At 47.1% G+C, this 15,902-nt stretch overlaps 1 non-coding gene and 1 pseudogene across 1 annotated transcript; one reads left to right on the top strand and one right to left on the bottom strand.

Annotated features, from left to right (window-relative positions):
- The first annotated feature begins 3,807 nt into the window (after positions 1-3,807).
- TRNAS-UGA (transfer RNA serine (anticodon UGA)) lies at positions 3,808-3,894 on the top strand. The gene has a single exon. It is a non-coding gene; the product is annotated as a tRNA-Ser (tRNA).
- Positions 3,895-7,724: 3,830 nt separating this feature from the next.
- On the bottom strand, positions 7,725-9,295 carry LOC109750660 (uncharacterized; annotated as a pseudogene).
- Positions 9,296-15,902: the final 6,607 nt, after the last annotated feature.

The following is a 15,902-nucleotide window of genomic DNA, read 5'->3' as shown; positions in this document are numbered from 1 at the left end:
TTATTAGGCAAGCTGGTAAAGACCTACTCTTAGGCATCGATAGTAGGTATTGTCAATTTCTTCTTTTTTTCAAATATCCTCAACCACATGGCCAGAGAAGGGAAGTAAGGAAGAGTATAAGTCTAAGATATAAGTAAAGGTGGGGCTAAGACCTCTAAGTCAAAGAGTGAGGGCGTTAGCGGGTAGTATTTTGGAATGCTGATGTATTTGATTGATAAACCATTGAGTCGTAAATGACCTATTTAGTTCCGGATAAAATATTGATTGACTTTCCATTATACCTTTCTTCCAGCGAGGTGCTTTAACTCTCTTACATCTACCCTCTCTTCCAATCAAGTATCTAGAGAAGGTAGCGAGCCTTTTGAGGTATGGCCTGAAAGCGCCTTATAGTCTTGACCCGAATGCTTGAATTTCTGACCTCACTGGTCTCAAATAAATAGACTTTCCTATCCTCTTAAGGTTCTCTATGCCCTCAGACATTGATTGCTATAAAGAATTTAGCATAAAGTATTTGAATATTGATTATTATTATGAGGCTGAGAGAGCAAGTAACTTAATGAAGCAAGACTTAGAAGAAAAGGAGAGAGATTCTCCACACGAACGAACGACCCGTCAGGTTCGAACTGACTTAGGTTGGACCAGGACCCACCTATCTCCACCAAGAAGGAATCGCTTTGGTTACGCAGTTCAGTTGGCGATAAAAGCCAACCTAATCTGCGGGCCGGTAGGCCAGCCAACACAAAATCCAATTCGAGTTTTCAATACGGATCCTTAAATAGTTTTTCAATTCAATACGGAGCCTTAAATAGTTTTTCAATTCAATACGGAGCCGGAAATAGTTTTTCAATTCAATACGGAGCCGGAAATAGTTTTTCAATTCAATACGGAGCTTATACTAGTCAAGTTCAATTAAAGAGAAAATGGCAAAAAAAAGTTTGCTTAGAAGGGAAAATTCCAAAAGCGCATATAAAAAGACATCAAAAATGCACATACATCGGTACCCACGGAAAAGGCAAAAGTGGCTAGCCGCTCAAATAAGTTAAATGAAATAAAAAATACATCTGCATTTGATAAGAAATCTGCATTTGATAAGAAATTTGCATTTGAGAAAAGTAATCAATATTTGCATTAGCAGCGAGGAAATAAGGAATCTGAGAATAAGGGTTTGGATTAGGGGGAGGAGGGGAATTTATTTCAGCCTCCAAATCCATGAAATTCGAACTCACACATTCTACGCTCATAGCCGGCCCATTGACGGAATTTGGGTATCACGACGAAGGGTCAAATTCCACAAGCATTCCGTCCATTGAGTCCGGGAAAAAAAGGATCCATCGTGACTCCCCATTTTTTCAGCTCTCCTCCCAAACAAAAGAGAAAGGGAGACTTAGTTTTAGATCGGCGTTGGTTTTTCCAACGAAAAACAAGAACATTCTTTCACGAACTTCCATACAAAATGCTAGTTGCCTCGTAACGCATACACTGGAGCGTTTGTCCCATCGACGAAGACTACTTACTATACGCGTTTTCTGAAGAGCAACATTATCCTTTCTTTTCCTCTGGCTACTAAGATGTTTCAGTTCGCCAGGTTGTCTCTTGCCTGCTCATGGATTCAGCAGGCAGTTCAAAAGGTTGACCTATTTGGGAATCTCCGGATCTATGCTTATTTTCAACTCCCCGAAGCATTTCGTCGCTTGCTACTCCCTTCCTCGTCTCTGGGTGCCATCCTTTCTCCTGCATTTTCGTGCACATAACCATAGCTCCAACCACTTTTCATGCTTAGAAAATGTTGTAATGAGGGTGCTGAATGTATACGGATCTGGCGCAAGATCTCTGTCTGGCTTTTCTTTCAGCTGATCCTCTACCTAATGGTTCAGACCCTGGCAGACACCGGTGCGAGAACAGAGGCAAGTCAACTATACCAGCATTTCTGAAGATAGGCAACTCTTTATTTCTGAAGATAGGAATTCAAGATAAATAGATCCGCATTCAAGTTTTAGGCTTGTGTCCTTTCATCTAGAATGGCTGCTGCTTGGTCTTCAGTGAGCGAAGTCATTTCCTCAATAGAGTTCTTTGCCCGACAAAAGTGAATCTTGATCTTTCTTCTTGATAGTTTGTGATCGAGCCAATCTCACAATTTCGATCTTGCTACTACCACTATAGCCCTGAGTGACTATGGCTACTAAGATGTTTCCACTTTTCATGCTTAGCAAATGCTGTAATGAGGGTGCTGAATGTATACGATCTGGCGCAAGATCTCTGTCTGGCTTTTCTTTCAGCTAATCCTCTACCTAATGGTTCAGACCCTGGCAGACACCGGTGCGAGAACAGAGGCAAGTCAACTATACCAGGATTTCTGAAGATAGGCAACTCTTTATTTCTGAAGATAGGAATTCAAGATAAATAGATCCACATTCAAGTTTTAGGCTTGTGTCCTTTCATCTAGAATGGCTGCTGCTTGGTCTTCAGTGAGCGAAGTCATTTCCTCAATAGAGTTCTTTGCCCGACAAAAGTGAATCTTGATCTTTCTTCTTGATAGTTTGTGATCGAGCCAATCTCACAATTTCGATCTTGCTACTACCACTATAGCCCTGAGTGACTATGGCTACCTGAACGGAAGGAGTTCCCACAAGACCTGTGAATGTAAACTTCACTCTAAGGGTAAAGCATGCTCGCTCCTTCGCTCATACGAACAATCAGTCGTTGCTGGGAGCTCTATCCTCCTCGCACTACTAAAAACAGGGTGAAAGAATCTCCCGCGTTCAGTCTGTGGAGGCCGACCATCATAGTCATCTCTACACCAAGTTGGTCTTAAAGTCTACCCGGGCTAGCTTCTTCATTCTTCGATCAGGGGCGGGCTTCTTCCCTTATATACGATGACTTAGATAGATAAACTTCTTTGATCCACTCATTGATAGTCTTCGGGGGTTGTTTACCTTTTGAATCGACAGTAGAGTAGGTTTGATCTTGCTTTCTCAATCCTTCTCTTATCCTAGCCGTGTAGTAGATCCGGCTTTATTCGGCTAAAAAGAAGTGTGTGTGGCCGTCGTATCTGCTCGCCCCCTTCTTCATTCATCCATTTAGGTAAGAATGGATCCAGGGAACCTGGCTCGGGAACAGCCCTGAAAAAACACAGTAAGAGAGTCCAATCTATGAAATATAGCATTTGATCTCCTAAGTAGTAGTAGTAGAAGGCTTAGTATCTGACTTGATCCAGTTGAGTCAGAATACACAGTAGATCCAGATTCCACACCTTGCTGTGGAGTAGGGAGAGAGCAGCTCTTCGAAGCTGGGCGTTTTGTGTGATTATGGAGGAACTGTAGTACTCGCCCCAAAATGCAAGCCGGGATAGATACTTAAAGAATGGGGGAGCGGTGGGCCTTGAAAAAGGAGCGAGGGAGTGATGGGCAACCTTTTTCTATATGTTGCTCGTGAGCCGCCAAGTACCAGTCTCGCAATAGTACTGGCGTTAAAGGATCGGTCTTTCACTTGCGGATCGTTCGCGAGTCGAACTCGCTCTCTTGCCACGCCTTTGACTCACGAACTCGAGTCGGACTCATTCACTGCTGACTTTTTTGATGATCATTCGTTCTTCACTCTCTTGCTATTACCTGCAGGGAGCGCAGCAACCGACGGTGCATATTATCATATAGAAAGAAGCGAAGCATAGCGATTCGTACTACCGGAAAAGTGTCGCTAACCGCTAGGCAATAGAGTCAGCTTATGGGGTGGGGCGCAAGCAAGCGTAGCGAGTCACATAGAGTTGTCCCTACCTGCCAGCGCGCAGATAGATAGGGCGAGCGAGCGCAGGGATGGATGTCTGAGTGGTTGAAAGAGTCAGTCTTGAAAACCGAAGTATTGATAGGAATACCGGGGGTTCGAATCCCTCTCCATCCGCGAGGTCATAAGTTCTATCTTGCATTATCTATAGATAAGAACGAATCTCCTCGACTGATATGATGGATGGAATGGGTAGAAGGTTGAGGTTATTGTGTGTTGATTTAGTTAGGACTTTGTCTCCCTTTCGTTATCTTCCGCCCCGGGTGGATGACCTATGGGAGCTAAGTAGAAGATCTTGGTCTCATCGTGAGTGGTTGATAAACAACGATTGCGGTTTGATTTAGGGAGTCCCAACCCTGTGAAGCTTAACAGACAAAGAAAACGATAGAGACTTCCGGGTATAGGGTGACGACCTTAATGAATCAAGTATTCAGGTGGCAGAGTTTTTAGCTACATAAGCGCTCAAATTCCTAAATACTTATTGCCCAAAAAATATGATCAACCCCAGGTACATTTATTAGGTTTTGATCTGAGGCTATCCTGGTCTGCAGGACCCAACACAAGTATTCATCCTTCCCAATCTGCAAAAGGTGTTGCCGAAAGCATACCCTCTTCCACACGGATGCTACAGCCGCTATCACTTTTGCAGGAGGGGAATTACAGAGTTCGCGTCTCGACATCTTGTTTGGTAAGCGGAATTTTGACCCAGGCGCCCTAGTGTTGCCTAACCGTTCGGCCGGAGATGTCGGATGCGAGATCTTTAGCTACTTGTATCAATTTGCCGCAGTGTGCTTAGATACAATGGGCTGGCAGCTGAGGCTTGGCAGGATGGGGGAGTTATTTAAGGTCGAGGGAGCAGGAAAGAGTTTGTTATTCGCTATTGGCTTAGTACGGCCTATACATAATAGGGCCATGACGGTTTTGGCAAGGCCTTGAACTTCATATATCCCTTTTTTACTCAATCCAGAATACCGATAAAGTCAGATTGAATCATTTTGTCGACCTTTCCTTTGGATTTATTATCATAGCACTACTGGAATCTGCTACTTTGCCATCAGCCAGCTCTTTGCCGTCTGCTAGCTGATGGCAAAGAGGCTCTTTGCCGTCTGCCTTGGGATAGCGGACGGCAAAGAGCTGGCAGATGGCAAAGAGACTGTTTTCCATCAGCTGGCTCTTTGCCGTCTGCTGGCTGACGACAAAGAGGGAAAAGGCAGACGACAAAGAGCCTAGTGGGCCCCATGGGGCACGGCGTGGCTAGGTTAACGTCTGCCAGCAGACGGCAAAGAGGTTAACTTTTTTGCCGTCTGCTAGCGGACGGCAATGTCCAACCTTTGCCGTCTGCTAGCGGACGGCAAAGAACAAATAGCAGACGGCAAAGCCGGGGCGGACGGCAAAGAAGAAGCACAACACCTGGATCGATCATGCGGATCGATGACATCGCATCCCCACCCACACCCCATCGGACGCACACCCACGCACGCACCCACCACATCCCACCTCACCCCACCACGTCTCTCTCTCTCTCTGTCCCTTATCCCCACCTCACCCCACCACATCGCTCTCTCCTTTCTCTCCCTCTCGATCCAAATCGGCACACCGGCCGGCCGGCACCCGCCACCGCCTTGACCCCCGGCCTTGCCGGCCAACACCTCGCCCGCCGGATCCAGCCTCGCCGGCCACCACCTCTTCCGCCGGCCGCGTCCACTTCCCCCTTCACCGCCGGCCCCGGCCACTTCACCCGTCGCCCCCGCCGGCCTCCATCGACCCGCCGGCGCCCTCCACCACCTCGTTGGCCGCCATCTCGCCTGCCGGCCCCGACCTCACTGGTCGCCTTCTCGTCCGCCGGCCCCGGCCCCTTCGCCCGTCGCCCCCGTGTGCCTCCGCGTCTCGTCGCTCGTCGACCGCGGCGGCCTCCGCGCCCTGTCTCCCCTGCCGGCCTCCATTGGCCCCGGCTCCGTCGGCCCTGGCTCCGTCAGTCCCGCCGGCCTCCGCCGGCCTCGAACCTCGGCCCCGGCCTCGAGTAGAAGTGAGAGGGCGCGACTGCTATTTTCTCCGGCGACCACGGGCACAGAGGAGTCCGTTCGTTCTTGGAACAAAGTGTGGATGGATAATGTCGTGTTCGTATTGTGAAATTTGTGATATTTCTCCGTTCGTGGATGATGTATTCTTGGAACAAAGTGTGGATGATGTATTCTGTGTAAATATTGTAATTTTGTATTGTGAAATTTGTCCGTTCGTCTTCGATTCTTGGAACAAAGTGCGGATGGATAATGTTGTGTTTATTTATAGCCTCTACACTTGGACTGTTTATTTATTTTAATAAACAGACAAACTTCTTTGCCGTCTGTGATTGTAGGAGGCTGACGGCAAAGCCTCCCGTTAGCGGCTAACGGAGCTAACCCTATCCAGTTGCTTTGCCATTTGCTTCTTTGTCGTCTGCTTTCTTTGCCGTCTGCTGCTGATGGCAAAGGTCCCTTTGCCGTCAGCCGCCGAAAGCAGACGGCAAAGTAGCTCTTTGCCGATCCTTACTTTGCCGGAGCCTTTTGCCGTCTGCGGCAGACGGCAAAGACCTTTGCCGTCCGCCATTCCTGCCTTTGCCGTGGCAGATGGCAAAGTAGCTGATTTCTGTAGTGTAGGTAGTGTTCGAGATCGCCTCTGTGCGGTGAACGCTCGAATCTAGCTAACATCAATTTTGTCCTCGCGTGGTTGAAGGAGATGCTGCTGCTGGATGGAATGCTTCCAGGGCGCCATCATCCTTCTATAAGGAATAGAATAATTGAGGGCACTGACTGACTGCATCAATCATCGCTCAGTGAGCTATTAATTGCCGCCAATAGCGCTTCGCTTGCATGTAAGGCGGCTAATAAAAGCGCCAGGTAGACGCGCAGAGATGCATTTTGAGTACTGGTTGTACTGGACAAGCTCTAGGGGAATAATCTCTTTCTTATTTCTTTCCCATGACGACTAGGAACGGGCAAATCAAGAATTTAACTTCGAATTCCGGACCTCAACATCCTGCTGCTCATGGTGTTTCACGATCAGTATTGGAAATGAACGGATAAGTGGTGGAACGTGCGGAACCACATATTGGATCACTCCAGTGCGGCACGAAGCCGCTGACGCTGAGTAGGCTCCTATGCCACTAGCACGGTGGAGGTTCCGTAGCGCGTCATGAGCACCGGGCAAAGGGGCGGTTGAGCAACTCAAGCGAACCGCCCTACCTGACTTTGGATAAATATAAAAGGGAGAAGGTTGTGAAGGTGGGCTCGTTATCCACACATCTAGTCGGAGGACCGACCTGGGTTTTCACGAGCGTAGGCGGGTCCTGGAGTGCCCGTCAAGGGCGCTAGCGCATACCCCGGGGTGATCATCACCACCTGCACCTCACATCTCGGCACAGTGGAACGTGTAACTCGCCCGCTCTCCAAGTCAACCATTGAATTTCCTGTAATTCATAGCGCCTAACAGAACGTAGCAGCAAGGGACAACCCATCCATACAGACAGCCTGCAAGGAGGATGGCACTACTGGCAAAGACCGTCTGGCGAAAACGCCACAGGCGCGAAGCGTGGTGGGCCTCCGCCGGGGGAGCATAGGGAGGAAAGGGAGCCCGGACGGTGGAAGAGCCAGGGGAAGCCGGGTCATTTTACGGAAATGGAAGGTCCGAGCGGCTCATTCATTCTTGAAAAAAGAGGGGGGGAGCAAGCCAATGTATCAATGAATAGATACAGTCAACGGTATTAAGACAGCCCTGCCTACACGCGAATTAGCTTCCGAGGTCGAGCAGTCTCAATTTCACTACAGGATTTGCGAATGAATGCTGGGCTGGGCCACCTCAAATGGCATGAGCCGCATGCGGGGAGACCCGCACGTACAGTTTTCAGGGGGATTCGGCCGGCCAGCGCCCACCCGACTAGAGGGTCTGAGAAATTAATCAGGTACAAAACTTATCTTCAAGCTTTACCTTATTTTGATCGTTTAGAGGGCGATCGCAGAGTCACTGAATGAAGTCCTCCCTCCCTTTCTTTCGGAGGTGCTGACCCGCTGCGAGGCAGATATGACTAAGTGACATATTGAATATGGCGACGACTACAGCATGTCGTAGAAGGAGATAAGAGGTGGAGCCAACGACCCACTAAGACTCACGTATCTACAACTACATTCCCGAGCGGCAGTTACACGGAGGCGTGAATGCAAGATGCCAGTGTAATGATCGACCGGACAGAGGCTAGGGCAGCTTTCTTCCCACCGCATCCTTCCTTGTGTGTCGGAGATACAAAGCGAGTGCACCGGAAAAGAAGGGGAACTGAATCAATCTATTCCATGGCGAAGCATCCGAAGCATAACTGCACACTCACACGATCTTTGCCGAGAGATAGGAGCATTCGGTGGAACCGGTGAACTACACTTGCTTCTATAGATGTGTGGGACAGAGGGCTCGTGGTACCTGCTGCCCGCCCTTCCTCCGCTTTGATAACTGTGTGAACGGAGAGTGGGCAGAGCAAAAGGGAAGGAGGTCCTCATACGGAGTCGCACACTTGAGCAGTACGGGAGACTGGAGAATGGGTCGAGTAAACTCTCTTAGGGCCGATTAAATCACAGACGAGGAACTTTTCTTTCTTTTTTTCTTTTTGATTTGAAGGGTATGTTCTCAAAATAGAAAGGCAGAGGTAAATACTTCGAAGAGGCGGCTCGGTAGGGATGGAATGGTCAATAGTCAAGTCAAGGATGACTTCTTTGTTGGCGAAACGATGGGGGAGAGAAAGCACGCCAGTGATTCTCTGAGCCGGTCTTCATTTCCAACGCCTCGGGGAACAGGTCGAGATAGGTGACATCACCTTTTTATCCTCTTCCTTACCGGGAAGGCGCAGTTCTCTTCTTCTTCTGGGCTTCACCTCCTGCCCGGCCCGGAAATAGAACCCAGCCCCCTTTCTGATCCATTCATTTCTGCAAGCAGGTGGGATCCAGAGCTAAGCCCCCCTCCTATTCGAAGCCGGGTGTGGCCTCGCCCTTTTGTTCTTCCTTCGGTTTGGCTCCACGAAGGCGCTGCCTAGACTAGGAGCCCCACTCATATTCAAAAGGCACCCAGCTTTCAAGACGATGATAATAATTAGTCAACTTTTTCCAATATCATGGAATAGCATGGCCCGGGGCTAAGGTAACTCCAGTGGGAGAACCGTGTTATGGGTAACCTTATTGCACGGTTCAGAGAGCACTTGTGTATGTGATGCAAGTGAATGTGTACGAAAAAGCTGTCGTAAAGTTTCGTTGTTCGTTTCGTCGTTGACCCTATCTATGTTTCTACGGTGGCCCAAGAACACGCTCATTCTTCAGCCGTAGAGAGACTTTTGAATTGTGAGGTACCATTACGAGCTCAATATATAAGAGTGTTATTCTGTGAAATAACTCGAATTTCAAATCATTCACTTGCTTCAACTACTCATGCTATGGATGTGGCAGCATCAACTCCGTTCCTTTGGGCTTTTGAGGAGCGGGAGAAATTGTTGGAATTCTATGAAAGAGTCCCGGGAGCCAGGATGCATGCCAATTTCATACGACCTGGTGGAGTGGCACAAGATATACCTCTTGGCTTATGTCGAGATATTGATTCCTCCACACAACAATTTGCTTCTCGTATCAATGAATTAGAAGAGATGTAAACCGGCAACCATATCTGGAAACAACGATTAGTGGATATTGGTACTGTCACTGCACAACAAGCAAAGGATTGGGGATTCAGTGGTGTAATGTTAAGAGGTCGTGTGACATGAAGACATTGATAGCATTTTGGGGGAAGTTCCCATCAGGCAACAACGGTTCTGCCTGACCCTACAAAAGCATGCATATGTTGTCAGTGAAGATTTTGTGTGAAGCCTTGGAGACGACGTACCCGGGGCTAGGGTGAGCTAAGGGGGACAGCGTAAGTGAGCGAATGTGTGTAAGCCCAGTCAAAGATTCCTATTCTAGGCGGGGCGGGCCATCAACCTTCAAATGGTGTTGGTCCTACGGACCGTGAAGGGATTCGCCTCTGGCCTCTGGGCACGTCGGAACCGCATGAGTTCACCGGGGTGGAGCACGGTCCGCCAAAATCGGCATAGGTTAGGTGCTATTGATGGAACATGGTAAGCCCATCTTTCTCCATATGAAAGTGCTGCAGGCACATAGAGATGTGGGTAGAGGAAGTCTCAAAAAGCGAAGGCCGAGCTGTAGGTCACGTGACCTGCACCGAAAAGGTGGCTGACTGGGCTTTCTCCTGGATCAAAGCGGATTAGCTCGCCAAATTCGTCAATCGAATCGGGCGCCCCGGAACTTCGAATGAAAGTGGTCTTTCTACAACCCTATTTATATGATTTTTAGGGCCCCTTTCCCCCTATCCCTCCCTTATGTTTAGGAGCGGGATCTGCCCAAGAACGACCTGTGGTGGTACGGAAGGCACGGACTCCGCAAGCGTCCCGCACCCTCTGAGAAAGAAACTCCTCAACCATCACAAGATAAAGAAGTATGACGCTCTGTGTCTGACTCTATTGGTCATAGTTCCTTGCTATTGCAGCCGGTGCTCGTTTGCACGCGTGTGAACCACCAGATCATAAGGAAAGATGCCTCTCGGGGCATCTGAGAATGATTCGAGCCGTATGAAGGGAAACTCCCACGTACAGTTTGTTTTGGGGGGGGAGGAGCCCGACAGGGTCCCCCCACTGACTTGGCCTGGGCCTAAGTGAAAGTGCAAAAGTGAAGTGGTGGGCCTACCCATCCCAACCTGGGGTATGCTGGGATTCGCGAAGAGCAGCACCTTACGATGTTCATGGCCAATCGGATCTTGACGTACCAGTAGGTACCAGAGGAGATCGCTATGATCGTTACTGTATCCGTATTGAAGAGATGCGACAAAGTGTTCGGATCATTGTGCAATGTCCTAATCAAATGTCTAGTGGCATGATCAAAGCCGATGATCGTAAGCTATGTCCTCCATCACGATCTTGAATGAAACTATCCATGGAATCGTGCGCCGTGTGAAACGTAGATCATCGCCGTTCTTAACCGAGACTCGGGTTAAGCTCCGTCTCGGAACCGCCGTGTGGTTAGGAGTAAAGCATCCCGAGGTTGGCGCATCTCGTTGGGCATGGAGAAGCATTGGGAACCCCAATATCTTTCTTCGGAGCAGTTTCTTTTCCCGTCCCCTTGCCCCGGCATAGCGCTTCGCTTCCGGTTCTTCAGAGGAATCAACTGACTTCTCCCTTCTTCATTGATCCGGGGGAAAGGGAGCCATCTACCAGTTGGGAAGCTAGACATCAAGGTTGTGGCTTGATGAGGATATCTAAGCTGACACGCCGGAGTTGGCTGCTGGCACAACAGGGTGGTGCCTTACCGCACCGCAGGCGCACGCGCGGTAGCGTTCGTGGTGGTGCTTCAGGATTCCAATGTACTGCGTCCAGGATCAGAACGAGCTTGCCGGCGGACCACTGCCGTCCCATTCTTTAGTGAGCTGGAGCGCTGCCATCTTATCCACGGAAAACACGTCAAGCTATCGCTTCGTGTCGAAGCACTAAAGAAAAGGACCGGGAAACGCGGCGGCATAGGAACCACGCGAACCCAGGAGGGAGAAAGATGATGTACGGGATACGGGATCCTCGCAGTAAGCTGGACCAAAATCCAGCCGAGAGAGGGCAGCCTTTAGAAGCAACAGGTTGGGAAACCAAGAGAAGGCTTCGCGTTTTCTTATCTTCTTCCCGCACAAAAAGAGGGATTAGCATTATTGACCCCATGAGAAAGCACTAACACCTTCCTCATCGGGGCTCCGCGCACTAGGAAAAGGCTTCCGCGACAGGAAACCGGCTACTAGTTAGGAAGTGAACATAAGGTATCAAGAGGTCCCTCACAGTCAGGTGCAATGCAATTGCCCCCTATTAGTCAAGTACCCCTCTTTCTATTTAGTTTAGGGGTTAAGGCGAGAAATGGCTTGATGAACCCTTCCGTTCACCACGCACCGGCCCCATTCACTTGCAACTCGTAGAGGCTGTAAGTAAACAGTGCCCCACTAAATTCAAAGTGACGGTGGGGTTGAAAGACGAGAGTGCCTACCTCCGCGCCGAGAGTGCCCGCCCTTTCTGCCAAGTAGGCTACTTTTTCCGGAACGCAGTCCGGAATAAACGTTCCTGTGTATATAGATATCTTCGATGCTGTCATTTCGACATGTCCGCTTCAACCCCTCTTTCGCCTCCCAAAAAGCAAAGTTGGCTTGACGAGCGCAGATGAGGAAGCGGCAGCGATAAAACCAAGAATCTCTTTCTTTTCTTTCCAAATACTTTATGAAGTTAAGGGGCAAAGAGAAGCGCTTTCGCTACTGAGAAAGCGAATGGTCAGCGCGAGGGTTCGACGACTTAGCCGAGCGTTAGCGACGCGTCATTCTCATAGCGAGGCGCTTCGAGTTAGCGAAGCGCTGTAGTAGCGTCGGAGACTATGTGCTATAATGCTGAACTAAGGACGTTCCGCCTTATCTATAGAACCAGTCGACTGAGTTCTGAACGAATGGGATCCTTGGTGGGTAATGGCTCAATCTATAGATGGAAAGGCTTATGATGGGAAACTACCACGTTAGGTTTGGAGAGAGATGGGACCCGTTATAGTTTAGGGGGAGCAGATGCAAGCTTTTTCTTTCCATAGCCGGCCAAATGACTACCGGATCATCGGTCTACTCTACCTCAATTCACGATTTCGAACTTTATACATAAGGTTTTTCCGTACCAGCTCCTTCTACCTATACCGCAGTTGAAGCACCTAAAGGTGAATTTGGTGTCTTTCTTGTTAGTAATGGGAGTAATCGTCCCTACCATTGTAAAATAAGAGCACCTGGCTTTGCCCATTCACAAGGACTTGATTCTATGTCCAAACATCACATGCCAGCAGATGTAGTCACCATCATAGGTACTCACGATATTGTGTTTGGAGAGGTAGATAGATAGGACGTAGTCTTGCTCGATCAGGACCCTAGCTTTACTGCAAGCCAAAACTGCCTGAAAGAAGCAAAATGGAAAAGGATGCAAAATGCAATGGGATTCCTGATCCAATAAGAAATCCCAATTCGGAGTTTGTTTGGATCAAATTCCTATGTTATACTATTCCATTCTTGATGATGAATCGATTTGATAGATCTGATATTGTTATTCCAAATATTGATCCGCTTCAGTATCATCAGAATGACAAAAGCTGACATAGTTACTAGTGGTTCGAGGAGAAATCCTTTCAATCATCAATGCCCTTTTCTACTAAAACTGCTATTCGTGATACCGGTCAAATCGACTATTCTCATCAACTTTGAGTCTCTTCCCTCTCGTTTGACTGTCAAAGTGGAGTTCCTTCTCTATAAGAAGAGTTGGTCTAGAGTGTGATTCGGATCAAAACATATGGATGAGCCTCGTTTTGCTGAAGCAAGTGTACGCTGCACTAAGGAGTCGAGTCGACTTATCCGAACTTTCCTACCAAGTTCGAGCTCTTGCTCGCTCTATTTCGTGAGCTGAGCTATTTATACCGATATATACTATTGAGTGAGATGGAGAAAGACAATGGTGGTATTCCATAGGGAGATCCTGTGTTGGATGATAAAGAGGGTTTGCCTTTCGAGAAAGGGGCTTGGCTATCTCCATCTCCATGTTATAGGACGTATCAAATATATCTATCGATCTATACCATATGGTGAGCCAACTAACCCCCACTCCAATCCAATACTTGCTAGCGCAGGGAATCGATCATCTGTGAATGTTCAGCCAAAGACTCTAGCCCCGGATTCCGATAACTTCTACGATTCTCTCATTATTCAGTGTCCAGATGGAAGGGATGTTTGTTATTCACTTCGGTCAGAAGAGGAATTGACACTCAAGAGCACGCGTTTTATGTTAACATTCCTATTTGAGAGTGCCCCTCCCTCCTATTTGGTTGGAAGTTTCCTGCTCAAGTTGAGAAAGCAAGGGCTGACCGGACTGCTGCTCACTCTTGCGCTTCAACGGCAGTATTGTCTCCATCTTTCGCCCACCCAGGGGTTAGGGTTATCTTTTGAAAGAATCTCTTGTATCAGCAGATTCAAGAATCGGTCATGCATATTATCTTATAGAAATGTGAATTGAGATGCATCTGGATGAGAGTTTGGCTTTCTTTTGGCAAAATCTGGATTGTTTTCAGCAAACTAGCAATCTGTGGAGATGGCTGATCTGTCCCACCTTGATTGATAGCGATATAGCCACTCTCATTTAAATGCGGCACATTGATACCATCATTCCAATCTTCTATCGTCCGTGCTAAATACCATGAAATTAAGTAGCTAAGGTCTAGTGGACCTATTTAAACAAGGATATGCTGATCCTTCTCTGTCGACTTTTCCACTATCAACCCCAAAAACCCAAGTCTGCCTTACGTAAAGGAAATTAGTACGATTCACTTCTGGATTTGAAATCACTGCTTATACCAGGTATTGGGCATACAAGAACATTCTATAGTATTAGTAAGAGGAGGAAGGGTTAAGTATCTTTGAACTCGGTGTGAGATATCGCATTATTCGAGCTGGATGCAGTCGCAGTAAAGAATCATCAACAAGGGCGTTCTAGTGTGTTGTAGATTCTTATCCAAGACTTGTATCATTTGATGATGCCATGTGAATCAAGCAACAGGAGAAGGACCCAATAACGAAAGTTTCGTAAAGGGACTAGAGCAGACTACCATGAGACAAAAGATCTTCTTTCTAAAGAGATTTGATTCGGAACTCTTATATGTCCAAGGTCAATATGGAAATTCTTTCAGAGGTTTTCCCTTACTTTGTCCGTGTCAACAAACAATTCGAAATACCTTGACTTTTTCAGAACAAGTTCGAGTCAAATAGCAATGATTCGAAGCACTTCTTTTTCCATCACACTATTTCGGAAACCTAAGGACTCGTTCGTATGGATATGGAAAATACAGGATTTCCAATCCTAGCGGGAAAAGGAGGGAAACGGATACTCAATTTAAAGTGAGTACACATAATTCCATACTCGATCTCATAGATCCCTATAGAATTCTGTGGAAAGCCGTATTCGATGAAAGTCGTATGTACGGCTTGGAGGGAGATCTTTCCTATCTTTCGAGATCCACCCTACAATATGGGGTCAAAAAGCCAAAAAAAATAAGTGATTTTAGCCCTTATAAAAAGAAAACGGAATCTTGAACCTCTTTCACGCTCATGTCACGTCGAGGTACTGCAGAAAAAAGAACTGCAAAATCTGATCCAATTTTTCGTAATCGATTAGTTAACATGGTGGTTAACCGTATTATGAAAGACGAAAAAAAATCATTGGCTTATCAAATTCTCTATCGAGCCGTGAAAAAGATTCAACAAAAGACAGAAACAAATCCACTATTGGTTTTACGTCAAGCAATACGTAGAGTAACTCCCAATATAGGAGTAAAAACAAGACGTAATAAAAAAGGATCGACGCGGAAAGTTTCGATTGAAATAGGATCTAAACAAGGAAGAGCACTTGCCATTCGTTGGTTATTAGAAGCATCCCAAAAGCGTCCGGGTCGAAATATGGCTTTCAAATTAAGTTCCGAATTAGTAGATGCTGCCAAAGGGAGTGGGGATGCTATACGCAAAAATGAAGCGACTCATAGAATGGCAGAGACAAATAGAGCTCTTGCACATTTTCGTTAATCCATGAAAAGAATCTATGTATGTAGACACATGGATCCGTACATCTCGATCGGAAAAGAATCAATAGAAGGAGAATCAGACGATATCTTTCTCGAAACAAACAAAAAGGAAAAGAAAGAGAAAACATAAATCATGATCAACTAAGCCCTCTCGAGGGCTTGCTTAAGAATAAGAAAGAAGAATCTTATGGAAATAGCATGGAATAAGGTTTGATCCTATTCATGGGGATTCCGTAAATATCCCATTTCAAAAATCGAAACAATCGGGACTTTTCGGAGATTGGATGCAGTTACTAATTCATGATCTGGCATGTACAGAATGAAAGCTTTATTCTCGATTCTACGAGAATTTTTATGAAAGCGTTTCATTTGCTTCTCTTCAATGGAAGTTTCATTTTCCCAGAATGTATCCTAATTTTTGGCCTAATTCTTCGTCTGATGATCGATTCA

The sequence above is a fragment of the Aegilops tauschii genome, chromosome 7 (genome assembly GCF_002575655.3).
Source record: "Aegilops tauschii subsp. strangulata cultivar AL8/78 chromosome 7, Aet v6.0, whole genome shotgun sequence".
NCBI lineage: Eukaryota > Viridiplantae > Streptophyta > Magnoliopsida > Poales > Poaceae > Aegilops > Aegilops tauschii.
The sequence above is the reverse complement of the archived record's forward strand: the minus strand, read 5'-3'. Positions and strand labels throughout refer to the sequence as shown.